This window comes from Tinamus guttatus, unplaced genomic scaffold (assembly GCF_059628265.1).
Source record: "Tinamus guttatus ecotype Peru unplaced genomic scaffold, ASM5962826v1 Tinamus_guttatus_pri_ptg001602l, whole genome shotgun sequence".
Taxonomy (NCBI): domain Eukaryota; kingdom Metazoa; phylum Chordata; class Aves; order Tinamiformes; family Tinamidae; genus Tinamus; species Tinamus guttatus.
In genome coordinates this window covers 2,560,822-2,578,873 of record NW_028290136.1, presented here as the reverse complement: position 1 = coordinate 2,578,873, position 18,052 = coordinate 2,560,822, and the positions used below count along the sequence as shown (strand labels likewise).

Genomic DNA, 18,052 nt, shown 5'->3' with positions numbered 1-18,052 from the left:
TGTGAGTTTTGCCTCACCTAGCAGCACTGTGATCACCTCTATCTACTTCTGCATGATACTTACACCCATTTCTTTGCAGCAGAGAGGCGGGGGCTGCAGGGCCCTTTTGGAAGACAGCAGTGGGATATAAGATGTAGGACTAATTCCTGCAGCCCCTCCCCATCCAACCATCTCTGGGGGAAGAAGGCAGCAGGGATCGGGCTGCAGGCAGGGGATTGTTGGTAGGTTGGACCTTGGGCACGCCAGTTTGGATTGCAAAATGTGACGGGAGGTTTTATAGGAATTTTTGGCCCAGCTTCTCTGAAATTTAGATGCCACATTGGATGCTGAAATTGAATATGTGTAGAGACCAGATTCGTTTTCTGTTTTTATGTGGGAAACGTTTTTTTGGAAGATGTGAGTAGTTTTGCCATGATTATCTATTTATTGCTTCTGCTTAGCACAGGAGCAATCCTGCCTGCTTTTTCTGCATTACTTCTTTATTTTTTTTCCTTCTCTCTTGTCTAGCTTTGAAATGCTCTGTCTTAGGGCTTTCACTTTATTATCCTTTGGAGACTCTTTCACGGATAAGTGAACCTTGATGTCAGGTGGCAGTGAGCATGAATATTCCAGAGCCAAATGGCTCCTGCTGTGGAAAACCTCACAGCGGGAGGATTAAGGGAAGGGAATTTTCTGTGAGGTTCTTTGCGCAGCCATTTCTTGCCAGTTCTTCCTACTCAGATGGTGAGTGTGAGGACGAGGCTATTTCATGGGTCTCGGGCCTCGCAGCTCCTTTGGTCACTGCCTGCAATTCCAAGGTAGCTGGTGGTTTTGTATAAAGTGAATAAAGTGGCACAGCAGTGTGGAAAAACCTGCATTAAGGTTCAGGGCACTGACGTAGCAAAACACACTTCTGGACATGGATGCAGCCTTTGCTCTTGTGGTCAAATGAGTTGGACTTTTCGTTATCTTGTTCGTTCGTTTTTTGGGTTAGTACTCTGTTGAAGTGAGCAGTCAGTGTTGTTTTCTTTTTTTTCTTCCCATAATAGTGCCAATCCATTAACTACTGAAACCTGTAGGATGATATTTGATGCTTATTTATGCAGTAGTTGCATTCCAAGCAGTAACTGTTGTATTTCACCATTCGTGTCTGATAATATTAGTACTCAGTTTGCTTTTTCCCACTACTTTAACTACTGCCTGTCCATGACTTCTCAATAATACAGTAGCACAGTGGCAAAGATAAAATAATGCGAGAGGTTTTTCAATTTTTATGGACTTGGCAATATATACATCTAATGGCTCTAACCGTTTTTGTATTGTTAAAGCAAATTTAGAAAGCAGAAAAAAAAATCTCAAGTCGCTTCCTTTTGGTTTTGTTTGAGAAAATCATTGTTCTCATGGTATTTTCCTGTAGCAAATCTGTGTTTTTATGTACCCTCGTGCCTCTTGAAGAATGCATTTTATGTTTGTGCTTGGCACTGAATGTTGTTAGTCATCCATAAATGAAAGTAATTGGAAAGTGACAAAGCTCTTGTAAATATTTTGAAATCTTTGTGTGCATTAAAAAAGAAAAAATTGTGAAAGCTTCATATTTCTGATTCTTTAAATGAATCAGCCATGAAGACATCTTTATTATTGTCAAAATTTTATGCTTTGAGAAACTGGAGGCATGTTTTGGGTTGTGCAACTGCTTTGTGTGTCTTCTAAAAAAGAACAACTTCAAAATGCTCTGTTTTCCTACGCCAGCAATTTCTCAAAAGCTGCCAGGTTAAAAATCTCTAATGAGTATAGAGTTGTGTATTCATTTTGTTGAGGCTGTATATTAATTTCTTGGGGTGATGCTTATTATAGACTGACTGAGGAGGCCTATCTAGGGTTTCTTAGGAAGGGAAGAGAGAACAGCTCAAATAATTGCTCATGAATGTGTATTTTTTCCTTTCCCTTTTTAATTTTATTTTTACTTAAAGACAATATTAATTCTGATGACTTGGCCCATACCTGAGCTCTCCTAGCTTTGATTAGAAACAGGCTAAAACTCACCTGCTCCTACTAAAGCTTCCTTAATGTGGGAACAATAACGAATGCCACTGCTGACCTATATGGGAGAGAACAGTGTTGAGGTCTGTAATGGGCCAGGACGATTTATAAACACATGAGTTTGGATTTGTGGCCTTCTGCTTGCTGGAGAGCAGGAGGTTTGAATTGCTGCATGACCTGGGGATTGGTATGTTGCAACTTGGAGCGGGTCAGGAATGCCAGACAACAACTTCATAGAAGCTGGAACTGACTTCGTTTATTTCGCGTTATGTATCACAATATATAGCAATTCGCATAGCAACATTTTGGTAGAGCGTCAGTAATTGGTTACAAGCATTAATGTGCTAACATATCATAGGTTGCTAAGCCGTATCCACGCGCCTAACCGCAATAGCCACACTGACATCTCAAGGCAGCTATACTTCCTCAAAGTTGTCTTTCACAACGAGTAACTTCCTCATTTCCCACCAACTTAGCCCAGTCAAGGACTGGTCAAGGACACCCCCATGTCCCTGTCCGAATTGGCAACCCCTGAAAGCTGAACAGTCGCTGCTGACTGATCCTGGCGGTGGCTGTTGTGTCGCACCCCCGCTAACAGCGCGACCGTGCCTGTTGCTGGCGCTGCGCCGGGAGCTGCCTTCCCTGCTCGCGCTCCTCTGGGCGCCGGCTTCTTGCTCCCTTCTTGTGAAAGGGCCCGGGGTGCCCGTGTGAAGTGTGCGCGTGTCACGGGGGTGCACGTGCACGCGAGACACACTGCGTACGCACAAAACGTGGGTGCGTGGCTGCCCCAGGCTGCTGGTGGTTCAACTTCTGCGCCCATGTGGGTTTGTGCTGACATCCTCGTACTCTTTCTTGTTCTGAAAGGTATCTGACACTTCCAAAGACAATAGATAAGTATTTAAAAAAATATTTGAAAGTGAATTTTGACTAATGTTTCTGTGATTACAGCAAGACTGTGCTTCTAAAACACAGTTGTTCAGAATGCTGCTTAAAAAACAAAGCAAAGAAGAAACTCTTAGGCATTTAATACATATTTAGCAGTCAGGTGTTGGCAAATTTTAAAAAGTGTTCATGCATGCCAATCAAATATTTTAAATAAGTGTGCTTCCTTTCTTATTTGCCCTACCTATACTCAACATCCTTAACTATAAGAAAGGAACAGTAGTACAAGTGAGAGAGACGCCTACAGAGAGATGAGTTGGAGCGGTGAAGGAAAAGGATCGGGGGGCCTCTCATGAGTCTTCCTTTAAGTTTCTAAAATCATAACACAGAGAAACTTTCAGATTATTTTTATTGCAAATTACTGTTGGGTGGAGGCAGCTGCTATTCCACGCCCCACTTCTAACGTCAAATTTAGAAGAAGTTGTTTTTGGCAGAACAGAGAGGAACTCAAGGACCTGATTCTATACTGGATGTCTTCAAAGAGCCAGGGTGGGAGGTGCCACCTAGATTTGCAAGATTGCAGGAGGTGAAACCAATTTTGCATCGTGTTTGCACCTTCTAGATATGGGTGGCTGCAGAGGCTGAGGGCTGAATTAGATCCTGCAGTTAATGAAGGTAGCCAAGTAGAATTATTAACAGACAACTGATTAAGGCTATTTTAAAAGATGTTTTTCACCATTTAAAGATGTTTCCAGCCATCACTTTGCTCTTAAATGCACTTAAAAAAAATCTTTCCTCTGCAGACAGCCAAAAAGCTGTGCTTGTGAATGTTAAAAATGACCTTGAGCAGCAGAACTCAAAGGTGGTTGGTGGTTTTGTACTGAATAAAATAAAGTGGCACAGCAGTGTGGAAAAACCTGCATTAAGGTTTAGGGCACTGATGTAGCAAAACACACTTTTGGGCATGGATGCAGCCTTTGCTCTTCTTTGAATGCTGATGTACTGATCAGTAGACAAGTTAAGTGCTGGTATCGAGCACGTTCATCAACGTATGTCATGTGAAGTGATGACGATATTCCTAGGCAGGTATCTCCGATGTCTCGAGCAGACAGCAGAACCCCCCCAGATGAGCAGTTGTTGTCTGTCAAGCAGTCGGCCTTACTCGTTTGAGGTATCTTTGCTTAAAAGTGTTAGGGAGAGCTATCCCCAGCTCTGCACATTACTGCTTTTGGCAAAGCACCTGCAGAAGATTGGTGCTGTGAGTATTGGAGAGTTGTTGGGAGACCTAAATTAAATGTCTCGCCTTCTACCTAGAGGCAAAAGAAAGTGGGAAGTTGTGGAAAATGACTCTGAAGGGAGGTTGTCAGAGTAGAAACCAAGGTCTTTGCAGAATAAAGTTGTTTCCTCCTTTAGAGTATAAGCACGGGTAAGCCCTTAAAATTTTATTTCTCTGGATGTTGAAAGGATCGCTGTCTTTGATTCACTTGGTCTACATTTTTCAGTACTTCTCAAATTTATCTGTAAGTTGTAAATAATGTTTATATTATTAGTGTACTACTTTATATAAGAATTCTAGCTGTAGAAAGTATGCTTAAAACTAATATCCACACTAATGGTCTCATCCATCTTTCCTTCTTTTCCAATTCTAAGATTAATTTATGACAATATTTTATCTGTTTTTTTTTCAGTGCTAGATATTTGGTGATACTTCCATTTTCATGAAAGCACAGCTCGTAGTGCTATATCAGTACTGCCTTACAGTACTAGTACAGTAAAGGCCAATTACTAACTTTTCTTACTTAAAATAAGTAGCCCCTTCTTACCCATTTCACCTTTAAAAAGATTTGCTAGGTTGTTTTAGGCTACAGCTAGCTCTTATGCAGTGTAACATATAATAATGAGAATCATAATTTACAACCCTTGCCTCCATAGGGAATGCTAATGTGCAGTGCTAGAGCACGAGGCGCTTTTGATGCTGCTAGGAATACAGGTCAGCAATGTTGTGACATGGTCACAGGGCAATTTTTCAGCTGTTCGTTGTTAATACTGACACCAAAGGAGAGTATCTGCTCTTGCTCCCACGGGAATGTGTTTATCGGTAGTATCTCTGCCTTAGCAGGTACTGTTTTTCTTAAAAATGGGTTCCAGCTGGGAAGACAGCACGCTGCAGTATGCTTCACCATCTCTGTGCTTTTCTGCTGTGTGCAAGTACACTGCGTACAAAACAGGTGCTTTGTGCTTAAAAAAATGCAAAGGCTGTATGGTGAGAATCAGCAGTGGAAAAATGGCAAAATTAAGGCTGTCCCACCTGAACATGGACCTCTTGTGAAGTGCCCAACATTACAGGGGCTGCGCGTGGCGACCTGCAGGGCCAGGCGGGTGGCCTTGCTTCCCCTGCGCTGTGAGGAGCTGTGGCAGCCAAGGCCCTGTTTCTCTGGGAGGGTCAGCAGTGACAGGGTGACCTCCCGGACGGCCACGTGTCAGGGTGGTTGGGCTCCACGTGAGGGGCAGCAGGTTGCTGCTGTAGCCTCTGAAGCGGGGTGCCTTAGTTGTGGCCACGTGCACACTGCCTCTTGTGCGAGCTTCCCAAGACACGGTGATTTCACAAGTTGCATCCCTAGAATAAAGCTGCTAACTTGTATTTTGGTTTTTGGCTTCTGCTTTTGGCAAGTCCATGCAATCCGTCCCATACTTGGCAGCAACTAGTGCCTGGCTTGCAAGCTTTCACTGCGTCTTGAAATCACCCTGTTTAGCTGGAATATTGCAACATGAGTTCTTTGTTTGGGGGGGCTTTCGCAACACTTGGTGTTTGGAGACCCCCAGTGTGTTGAGGAAATGTATTTTCCTCTTTCGTTATGTGTTGGGAGAACTTAGGAAACTGCTAACCTCACAGTTTTTCAGCTGTACATATCCAGAAGATGCTGCTTAGTATCTCCCGGTGAAGTGCAACACGCTGGTCTCTCCTCACCCCTCTTTCTGATGACTCTGGAGTGGACTAGAAAGATTCCTGGGGAACGTGTGGTGCAGTACCCAGTTACTGCAGGAACTGGGTAATAGGCTAAAAGACCAAACCTTGGTCAAAATCGGCCACGGTATGGTGTCCCGTTAACCAGAGGACGCAAGAAGTAGCACATCCATGTAGGCAAATCAAGGGAACGCTCTGACGAGTCTCCCTTGGCCCAGAGCGGAGGGGAGCACGTGCCTTGAGCTGTGGCCCCTGTCGCCTTCCCCGGCACGTGCGCGCCGAGCGGGCGCTCGTGGCCAGGGCCCAAGCGCCGAGCGGGCCTTGAAGCGCTCTGAGTAATCGCGGAGGTTACCCTGACACCCAGGCGCTGCTGTTGGAACACGGTGACCCTTCGTCCGAGCATAAAGAAACCTTGGTAGATCTGCAGAGGAGCCTCTCTATTGTGCAAGTCCCTTCTCTGCTGATAGAAAGGCACCGGCGCAGACGTTGCTTGAAAACTAATGCTTAAAATTCTCCAAGTGGTTCAGCGGCAGGATGTTTTGTGGGAAGGGCTGCAGTAGTCGAGGATGACAAAGCGAATCTATCTTAGCGGTAGGTGGAGGACAGTGTTCTAACAGTTGTGATGTAGCTGCCAAAGCTGTGCCTTTCTTCTGTGAACTTAACTATGATTTTTTTCTTGCTTAGTAGAATGTAGTACTTAAAAAAAATCTGTGTGCAACCAGATTAAATTAAATCCACGGTATCTAATGAGAGAGGGGTTAGAGCACCCTCTGCTGGTCTGATTGGCTCCTCTTCAGGACTGTCTTGCCTTGAAAAAGTTAGAAGATGGTTTTCTCTTAATTAAACTGAGGCTTTATTAACTCATTTTTATGTGTGTGTTTTTTAGTTTTTGTTTTTCTGCAGAAGTTTGGTAGTTTAATCCAGTGAGTAATAAAGAAGCAGAAACAGGGGAGTGAGAGATGTGTTTTCCATTTGCAGATATGGAAGTCCTTGTTATTTACTACCTAAGAGGTAGCATGAAGCTGCTCTTGATTGGGAAGGTTTTTGCTGAGGTGCAGAAGCAAAGTGGAGGTCCTGCATGCAAGTGTACTTCTGATAGAATCACGTCCCTTTCCCAAACGTGTGGCCAGCTGCTTTCAAATGGCACTGCCAAATCCAGTGGGTAAATTTGTGGTTTCATGGAATAACCATGTGTTCCCAGGGCCTTTCCCAGCGGTTATCTGTGTGCATTAGCTCAAGTGCTTAGAAAGCCACTGTGTCACTTGTCCACCGAGGACAGGCTGCTTGTTTGTTTTCCTTCCCAGCACATGCACTTGTGCTCTCAGACTCTTGATAGGCCCATCACATGTAATTACCATCTCCTCTGCTTCCCTCTCAGCTCAGGATGACTGAGAAGGAAATAAGCAGGTTAACATGAGGAGTGGATGCTGCTTAATTTCTCGTCCCCTCATAAAATGCAGGGCTGATGCTTGGCGAAGCAATCCTTGTTGCCTTCTTTCCTCTAACCGGCCGTGTCCAGGCTCCGGCGCTCTGACAGGCGCCACCGTTGCTGTTCTGACAAGTCTGCACCCAATATGTTGCCAGAGGGCTGGCACTGAGGTGCAGGGCTGTCTCTGCCATCCGAATCCCTGGGAGGGAGTCTGCAGAGCCCGTGTGCTGCTGCGGTGCTCTCTTGCAAAACGTACATCTAGTTGGGAAATGGCAGTTTAAGTTGTGGGGAGGAGAGGGCTGGAGGTGCCTACCTAGAGAGGCGGCTAAATAAGTGCTCAGTATTAATAACAGCACCATTCTTAGTAAATGCCTGCTTACATAATTGTGTTATGAAAGAATGCTGCTGGTGGAGCTGTATGGAGGCCTTTTGCTTATTAAAGTATCCCTTCGGAGTGCCTGCCATACGCTGCCTTCTGCACCAGAAGGGTTAAGAGGAGACAACATCCTGTGTTTTTAATTTTGCCTCTCACACTGGCACAGATCCGGCTAAGAGCAGCCCAGATTAGTTCGGAAAACCTTTGAAGAGATTTAAGATGTCCTTCAGCCAGTTTGAAGGTTTTTGTCTTGCAAATCCAGTACAAGGGCGCCTGCAGGCATCTCGACCCTTGCTGTGCTGCTGATGCAGCTCAAGGTCACACTAACCCGCCCTGTGACATTCAACAGCAAAAAAAAAAATTATGCGGTGAAACTGCTTCAGCCTTCAGCCAACCAACAACTTCCTTAGTTCCTCACTAAAGGAAGAAGTGTGTTAGGTTTTTTTTTCTTTTCTTTTTTTCTTTTTTTTTTTTTTTTCTTTTTGGCTTCGTGGATTTTTGCTGCAGGAAATAATCCAGGATTTCTGGTGTGTGTGATGACAAGGTCATTTCTTAATTAGAACACATGTAAAGAACAAAGCTAAATGGCTTCAAAACAGCTTTGTAGTTGATGGAGAGGATTTAAATTATTTAAAGAGATAGTCACCCAAGTATGATGGAAACTGAATTCTAAACACTTTAACTCTTTCAGTACTCTAGAGTTTCCATATGCTGCTCAAAAGGAAATGCCAAACTTTCTAGCAGTATTGCAGCTGCTGTTAAACGAACATTTTTACATCTGTTTATATTAAGACTTTATTATGCCCTCTCTTACCTGAGTTAAGAAAGCCAGAACCTTATTTGCTTTTACAGTGAAATATTCCAGCTTGGCTTGAGAACAAGAGATAACCATGGGAGATTGCTTCCTAGAGTTCAGTGAATTAATTTCTACAATTTGTTGTTTTTTGGTGAATGCGTGATTGTAAATATACTCGTGTGCGAGTTCATGTTATGATGTGCAAGGTCTGCACACAGGTGTTGTGTTCAGAGCTGTTGGGTGAATGGATTTGGAGCAGTATCCTTGGCATGAGAAGCCAATTTCCAGTGACATCCTCACTACTCAAAACGGTTGCAAGCAGCATGTATATAGAGAAGGGAGATTTGAGAAAAAGGAATGGAGATAGAAGGGAGGAGAGAAATGACAATATAAATGGCAGCTTCAGTTAGTTTTAAATTATTGTAAGCCGTCTGGAAAAGCTAACGGTCGAAAGCAGCCTGGAATTTGAATTGTGTCCTGAGAGGTCTTTGATTGAAAAGAAGTGATCCAGAGGTAGTGGTTCAACCCTCCTACACAGCCCCTCGAACTAAGGTTGTTACTAATCCACCCTATTTCTTCTTAGTTTGATCTTTTTCTTATTCTGTCAGCTCCTTGTGGCTAACGAGCTGGCCACCCTTGAGTTCATCCACCAGCCGTCCCGCTGGCAGCGCTGGGCCAGGAGGAGCTGCGTTTGTTGTGTTCTGTAGAGCAGACCTCCACTTTTGTTGTTACCACACTGAAACTTTTTGAGTCTGATGGGGATTTTTTGTTTGTTTGCTTTTGTTTTTTATAATAACAAGAAAGCTAGAGGGGAAAGATGATTTGGAGATGGTTCACCAAGGTAGATGAGGAGGATGCAAGAAGCGTCGCTCGCCAGCGGACGGGGAACTCGCGCGTGTGTGTGCTCGGAGCATGTTCCTGCAGGGATTACTGAGGGGGAGCGGGAGCGGCACGCCACGTCTCGCGCTGAGGGCTCCACGTACTGGGAGCTCGGCGTTTGAGAGCTGCTCGGGTTTGTGTTTTATTTCCCTGGGTAAATCGTTCTCAGGGAGGCTGCGGGCAGAGCACATCAAACGTCAGGCCGAGGCGAGGTGGCCCCTGTACTGGTGATTGTGCCGCCCCCAGAGCCTCCTCGTGCGAGAGGAGGAACCTGCGTTGCCCGCAGGAAGGGGGAGAGCAGGCCAAGCAACTTCTTCCTCCTTCGGGCTGCTTCTCTTCCTTTCTCCACGCTAGCTGCTTGTGGGAAGGAAACGGTGGAGGAAAGCAGGCTCCGTGCAAGGAACATGTCTAGGAGGAAACCCATAGGCTACGTGAAGTCTGTGTGTTTGTGCCCTTGCCTGGGGTGTGCTGTGCCCTTAGTATTCTGGGAGACCTAGGCTCACCTGCTAGTAATTTCTAATTTACTGTCCTAATTCATCGATTTGTTATCACTAATTGTACTTCATTTACTTCTGTGTAGCTTCCAGTACCTAAAGGGTTGAAAGGTTGCTGTAATTGGCACCCGCAGCTGCTCTTTCTTTTGACAGGGGATAATTTTGCAGCCTCTGCTTTGTGTGACAGCTGCCTAATTGGGCATTCTCCCCTTGTAGCGAGGCTGCCTCCTCCAGCCTCCCCGCTGACAAATGTGGTGGATTATGGATGAGGACACGCTGACCCGATCGACCTTGCTGAGGCAGCGGGGAGGCGCCTCCTGCCACTCCAGGGAAGCGCCGGGTCATTTAGAGGACAAGGTCACGAGCCAGGTGGGGAAGGGACATGATATCACACGGCAGTAGCCCCGTGACACGGTCACCGTGTCAAGGGCAAGCTCGACCGTGTTGATTTTGCTGCTTTTTTTTGCGTGTGTGACATCTCAGTGAAGCCACTGATACTTCACAAATGTTTTTGCTAGTTTACTCGAGATGGAGCACCAAACGTTATTTTTAGGGGTGTTTTGTGCAGGGTTGTCTGCTAAATACAGATCACACGCAAAAGCAGTGTTATTAAAATCCTGTCAATAAGAATTTACAGGGCTCGTCTTGATGTATTGGGCAAAGCAAATGTTTGTACATACTCTAGGCAGAACACCAGGGAGGAAGTAAAACAGGGCAAAACTAAAAGAGGAAAAAAGCACCCTCGCTTTCAAATTTTGCTATTTCAACTTTTCACTCCAACTTAAAAGGCACAGGTGCGAACCTGCATGGAAAATCCTGCTTCTACATATGTATGTAGGATCAGGATGTCGGAAAAGTACTTTAAAACAACAAAAAAGAACCAAAAGGAAAAGTTAAAAATAAATAAAATGTTTAAAGAAAACCTCTGATATCAGCTCAAGGGTGGTAAAGTTAAGATAATGCCTTGGCTATTTTAAGAGCTGGTACAGCACCCAGCTACGCCAGCCTAAAAGAACCTGTTAAGTGGGTTTTAGAAAATATGTTGTGAATACAAGTGACAATATTTTGGGAGCATCTTCACGTTGCATTTCTTTGCTAATAAACTTGAAGGTAAATGAACAGCTTGTTTGACATTTACGATGTTAGACAATAGTAAAATGCTTTCTTCTGGCGTAATTAGGCTTGATTGATTACATTGGAACGTAAAGATAAATACAGTTAGAAAGAAAGCTCTCCTGAAGCAAGTTGTACCTGGCCGTGACCTTTCCGCCCCAGCCCCTGCAGAGATCGCGGTCTCTCTGGCTCTTGCACCTGTACAAATGTACGTACGTGAGCGTGGAGGTGCGCGCACACGCGCTGAGTTTGTGAAGCAGCCCACGAAGCGGGAGAGGAGCGTTCGCCCAGGAACACGGTTCCCATCCCTGTGAAATCAGACTTGTTGTTGGATGCTCTTGTGTCTAAATCTCGCCCGTTCACCGGGATGTAATTTTACTCCCCTGAGGTAAAAAGCCGTCAGTGGCAAAGTGTGATAAATTAGCTGGCTCAAGTAGATGCGCGCGCGTGCGTGTGTTTAATTCTGACCTTGCTGTGCGTGTGCTGAGCTGCTCTCGGTGCCCGAGTCAGGCTTGGTGGAGGCTTAATCCCGTGCCCTTGTACACGTATACTTGATTAGTAGTTGTGGTTATCTCAGCAGAAGACATTCCGCCCTCCTCCTTGTATTGGTCGTGCCCGGGCATTGGGGAGTCAAGTCGAAGGAGAAAGAAAAGAGATTTTGCATTAGTATTCTCTGAAAGCCTTACTGTCTGCAGAACAAATTGATTGCTACAGTGTACCTGTGCTTGGCACCACTGCTGTGAGAGAAAGGTATGGTTGTAATCTGTTTTATTGTATTACATATTGTGACACTCGAGGAATGTTTAACATTCGGCTCTTCTATGGCACATGCTGGAAGGCTGAGTAGCGAAAAATATGTGAATGAATGAGAAGTACGCGAGGCTGTTGTATCTGCAGTGTTGTTTACTACAGTGAACTAAGTAGCCCCTGCTAATGAGACCAATTTGCTGTATATGCCAATGGCAACGTAAGCAGATTGGTAACAGAATTCGCTCTATGGTGCTCGGTGGCTCGCGTCTCTGTCGGTGCTTGCTGCATAACTACACAGAAAAAATTCTGGGTAATATTTCGTGGCTTTATTTGGTTTAGCTTTGAAATAGGAAAATGTGTTTGAGCACTCTTGTGCTTGTGTCTTTAAATGGGAATGTGTTTTTTTTCTAGTTTTTAATCTGCTGCATGGTTTCTACATCGCGGGGGAGGTATAACAATGTGAAAATCTTGAATGTTGTGCTGCTATAATAAACATAACAAGGACAAAGCTGAGGAAAAGTCTTACAGTTTTGAGCCTTTTATCTTTTTTTCTTTCTTCCCTTAATGCATAAATATGCATCCATATTTTAATGAGGGAGCGGGTGTTTTCATTTTCCTTAAGTCAGTCAGAGACTTTAGCCCAGTTTTCTCCTTGTCTCTGGTTTTCTAGATGCCCAGCTAGTGTGCTAGGTGGGAAGTAAAAGCGCTCCACTAATAAGATTCAGGGTGTTTCACAGAGAGCTGTGCTTCATTCTTGGCATCACTGAAGTTGTGTTTGTGATTATTTGGATGTTTGCTTGTGGCCACTCCAAACCATCTGAAGTATCTGCTCTGGTCATGCAGACATTCCCAGCTAATTAAGTTTTAGGACAGGTGGCAGACTTGTCCTGCGCATTTAAGTCTGGATGCAAACTCGAGGAGAAAAAGAAAATACATCTTTTCTGGGGTGTTATCACTGTGCACAAGCTAGAGGGACACTTGCAAAATCCTCTCCCTGCTCATTGTCCTGGCAGGTGACAAATCAACGAGTTGCTTTAAGGAAACTGGGGACTTAGGAAATGCTGTATGCCTAAGAGCAGCCGTGCACTGTAATAGTTACTTCCGTCATGTGGCCTTGCAGACTTCAGATTAACACTTTATAGATGTGCAGTATATTTATATGAGCGTACCCTTGAGCCTGCATTTTGCACCTTGCAAAGAGTGTGAATGCAGCCTTATGCATGTGGGTTGTTTATCATGCAGATCCTTTGACAGCTAAGAACATTTTTAAGAAGCCCAGATCCTGGGACTCTGCGATGTGATTGTTTGTACTCAAATAATGACTAGTTTAATGAACTAATTAGTCAAAAGTATTTATTCAAGGCAAATATTTTGTGAGTTACTCTTCCCCCTGCATTTTTTTTGAAAAACTGTTAGCACACGCTATAATGATGGCAAAAGGCAGTAAAAAGAGTTTCACAGATTTTTTTCACAGATTACAAGATAAAAAGAGAGCTGACCATATTTAACAAGATATTGGAAGTCGATTGCAATGATACTGCAGAAATGGTTAATTCTTATCTTAAATCCGATATTGACTCTTGGTAGATTTTAACCAGTTACTGGAAGGTTGATAAGTTGTGAGTATGTTAGATAAATATAGGGTAATACTGCATTTCAATGCAATTAACTCTTATTCATAAATAATTCAACCTATGACTTTGAATGATTAGAGGAAAAGAAAATGACATGTGATTAAATCCAAGTCCTTGAAAACATTCTAGCAGTGAAGATTGCTGTGACTGCTCTGAGACTCCCTCGTACACCGTTTTTGATCCGAGGAATCTATCCCATCCTCTGTTGTTACACCGATGATTGACAAAAAAAACCAATACGAATCCTGGAACTAAATCAAGACATAAGAGAAAAAAAAATAATTGTCTGCTCTGAATAGCTCTTCCTAGTGCTATGGCATGTGTTGGCTTGGGGATTATACGATTTTTTTTTTCTTTTTTTTTTTTTTCTTTTTTAGGGGGTGTAGAAGGATGAGAATTTTGAGAATTTTGGACTACATCTTGGTCAGGAATGGACTTTTGCTCAAACAAGTATTTTACTTTTCTTTCAAAAATCACAACAAATCATTTTTTCCAAATATTCTTACTTTACACTTTAGACATGCTGCTGACTCCTCCATTGGTAGACTGTGTGTAACCCAGCCTTTGCTTTGGATATAGCTAGTCAAATTTTGAGTGCGAGTTGACACCTGGAGCAGATCATCAAGCACATTTTAGAAGTTCTGCCTTTCCCCAAGGCAGCTGAGGTGAAATGGCGGTTCTCCATGTCCACCCTCTTTCCTTCTGGTACCCACCTTCACTGAGGAAGGAGAGGATGCTGGGGGGTCGCGTAGCTTTTTCTAAGCAGTTGTTGTGAGCAGCTGTGGACGAGCGTGTCGTGTTGACTGTAGCAGTGTGTAGCTCCCACATTTCTGTTAATGCTGACGGCATTTGTGTAATTAAGCGCCCTGTGCCCTGAGCAGAGAGAGCTGTTAAACCCCTCAAGGAAACGCTTCTCTCCCTTGTGTTGGTTGTACCTTTCCCTGGAAATTGCCGGCGTTGCTCCTGCGCTGCCAGGGTAATGGGGATGCTTTTTGCAGGGGCTGCTAAAACAAAGCTCTTGTTTCCTTTATTGAGCACTGGATAAAGCATCTGTGGCTGTCAGAAGTGCATTGAATGATTGAGATGTTAATAACAGTTGATGACGATCCAACTTGAGGGGACAAGCGCGGTAAGAGAAGAAAGTGGGAAGCTGCACTGACTTTTTTTTTTCTTTTTTTTCTTGTGTGTTTTTAAGGCGTTCTTACTGTATTAGGACGGGAAGAACAGACACCTGTTTGTGGTACTAGCATGAGTGTCCTGCTGCTGGAAAACTATTGGGAATCTAGACTAGGCAACATAGTATTTTTTTTCTTTGTTTAATGTATTCTCTTGATGCCATCTGAAAACCTTGGGACCTCCCAAACATGTTTTTTTCTTTGCTTGGATCTTTATCTTCTATAACATGGACCGTAAGTGACACTGATTGTTAATAATTAAAAGGTTTGGGATATATATCTTTTTCCCAAAGTTTCATGTTTTGCAAAGCCAATGACAGTCCCTTGATACATTTTTTTTTTCCTCATATTAGCAAAAAATAAGCATGTTCTGCTATTGAGTAAGCATTGCAACTAACATTTTTGGTGAAATTGATCCATTTGGAGACTTTGACTACAAGTATGGCTCTGAAGGTCAGATGAGAAGGCCCATTGAAGCCAGTCCTACCACCTCTGGAGCTGGAATTAAAGCTTGTGATGATTCATCAGGAAAAAATGTTAATGCTGATCAGTGAGGAATAAGTAGTTTTCCTATGCTTTTGGTTTTGTTTTGCTTGAAAGCAAACTTGTATTTGAAAGCCCAGTTCTAGTTACTGGTGCGACTTGCACAGAGTTTTGGTCAAGCTTGGTACAACTCAGGGTTCCAGGGTTCAGAAAAGCTGTGCAACTCAGCGCCCTTGTAGAGGGGTGATCTGTTGGCATTTACTTGTCCCTTGAGGTTCAATCCCAATTCCCTCATAGTCCATCTTCTATCCTGAACTACTGGAGTCTTGCTTATGCACTTGGATACAAATACATGATGCACATCCTGCTTCTAGGCCACCCGAGCAGTCTGAGTTGTTGTTGAACATGTTGGAGGTTGTGTGTCATTTTACTGATGATGAGTAAGTCATGGGAGTAAAAATGGATGTTTGCAGGAGGGATCTAGAAGTGCCTAAATGTGCATGTGCACATTAATTCATACTTCAGTGTGAAATGTGCTTGCTTTCGAACAGAAAGAGCTTTGCTACACTGGGTCAGGAGTGAGGTTGCACGTGGGCAGTGGATGAGGAGCAGTGGATGAGGGCTGCTCCAGTGTTTGGCTGCAACATTCTGCCGCTGCTGTGCTGTGTCCTTCCAGCTCCCGTAAATTAAATGGCTTTGGCCAGCTCATTAGGGCTGTTTCAGCATGGCAGATCTCTGAGAAATAGCAGAGGTTGGTGGAATGATATCTTTGACCCTAGTGCCATCATTCATCTTTCAAGTTGAGTACTAACAGTTGTTTTCTTAGAGAGTGCTATTGCAGCAGGTATATTCTTGATTCTCATCTCAATGGAGTATCTTGATTGATACAGATCTCCCCATGTAGCAGTTGCAGCACTAGCTATTTTTGTTATTTTGGAAGATGAAGGCGTTTACTGTGGTGTGCAAGTTAGGTTTCTTTTAGTGATTCTTTTCGTGCCCTCCAATTTATTGTATCAACTGTATCAAATGTTGTTTTGTTTCTCTTCCTATTGGAAAAGCAGAATAGCTTTTCACTGAAGTGCCAAACTGAGCCTTACACTGCTGTGAGGACAACTTCACTGATATCTATTTGCTGATGTTTTGTTCAGAGACAGAGCAACGTTCTTGCTGTTTCAGTGCTGCCCAGCAGCGTCCAATATGGTTTAGACCTGTACAGCAGATATGAGAGGTCCTGGTGAACAAGTTTGGAGTGAAATTACTGTGATCAGTGTGCAATGCGCAGCAGCTATCTAATATCAGATATTTAGTTGTTAAATCCAAATAGATCTTCAGTAACAGAAGTAAATCTTGTCATTAGCAGTTTTTTTGCTATAGCTGATCTGACTTTATGTATAAGTAATAAACAACTGAGTTCTGAAGACTAAAATGGCTTGGGATTTTCTTTTCCTTTTACAGATTTGTATAGCGAATGAACTAGTCTATGCAAATCTCTTTTACAATCAGAGTTGTTTCTTTGTGTCTGCAGTCTGGTGGGGAAGGGCATCAAGCTTTATGAGGAGAGGAGGTGTTTATGGATGTGTGTTGCTCAGGATGTTCGGTCAACTTCAGAGGTTTTGTGTTGTTTTTTTAATCCATGCATGACTGTGATTTTTTTGAAACAGAAAATAATTTGTGTACTTTGGATATATCAGTGCATCTCTTATGCAAGTTGCAAATGTGGATTCTTGCAATGATTACATATCACTGAATGGTCAAGGGAGGAAAGATACTCTTCATATCAGCAGCTCGGTGCTTCCAAGAATGTTTCTTCTGCTTTCCGAGATTTACAAGGATACTATGTCATAGACCTCTGTAGCCTTCAGCTAGTCATTAAGGAGCACAATCCAGTTTGAAATTTAGAGCGAATGGATCATCTTTACTGTGCAAAAATTTAACGGGGGATCTAATTTGCTAGTCAAGCAAGGAGAAGTCTTTAAAAAAGAGAGGTTTTACTAGCAGCACCTAGAGTTGAGAAGAATTTACTGACATGCCTTCATCAACTGGTTTAATCTTTTGGATGCGCATGAGGAAAGCGGTCCTGCCACCTTTCTCTTGATTAGTATCTCATGAGGAACATGGATTGTGCTTGCTCTTGGAAAGTATCCATTTGCTTTAAAATAAGGTCTTTAAAGGGGAATGAAGTAATTGAAAAAAAAGATTAGATGCATTTTCAATAATGCGTTACACTCGGATGTATTAGCAAACATGAGGCTGCTTGTTAATTTGTGCTCATGTTTTCTGTAGAAGTGAATTTGCAAGAACTATTTTGTCTCCTGAAATTTTCAGTTTTCGTTTCGGAACCTTTTTGAGAAAATGTATTGCTTTTGGTCTCAAGGGTAATGGGTACAGAATGACTTAGTGATTTTTTGTTGTTGTTCTTGTATTTTTATTCCTCCTCTTTTCTGAACGGTGAACTATAGAGTTAAAGATGTTCTAACTCATCCAGTCCTTGTTCCACTGGCCAAGATCAAAGTAAAACTAAGGCAAACTCGAAGATTTTTCTTGCCCATCTAGGGCATAGAAACATGGTGTTTATTGCAGTGCAGTGCAAATACCTTTTGCCATGGTCAAGTAATGTATCTGATTTTTTTAGGAACTATGCTGTATTTTGCCAGTGGCTTTGTTTTAATGAATTGGGATGTTTGTATTCTTTTAGAGAGTAGCCCTTTTTTAACCTTTTCTCCATATCATTAATCTGCATGTTATGTTTTTTATTGTGCATTACTCTATTACAATCTCCCCCAGTCTTGTATAATAAAAGTATCAGGTGGAAGCCATATTATAAATTAGCAGCATGTGTTGCTGTTCTGTTACATTATTTATTTTTATTTTTTAAGAGGAGTTAAAACATACTCATGGTGCAGGCTAGTGTTACTCTAGGGCTTCATGTAACCGTTGTCCAACCCTGTTCATGTTACATATATAGTCATCATCTCACAGGTACAGATGTATTCGGAACTTTATTTATGGAGTGTGACAAGGGAAGGGGAAAATAGTAGGGTGGGAACCTGTGGGGAA

The 18,052-nt window shown here is 43.1% G+C and overlaps 1 protein-coding gene across 2 annotated transcripts in view; it reads left to right on the top strand.

The window, feature by feature from the left end:
• NRIP1 (nuclear receptor interacting protein 1) overlaps positions 1-18,052 on the top strand; it is a 63,278-nt gene that overhangs the window by 24,220 nt on the left and 21,006 nt on the right. The window lies entirely within an intron of this gene.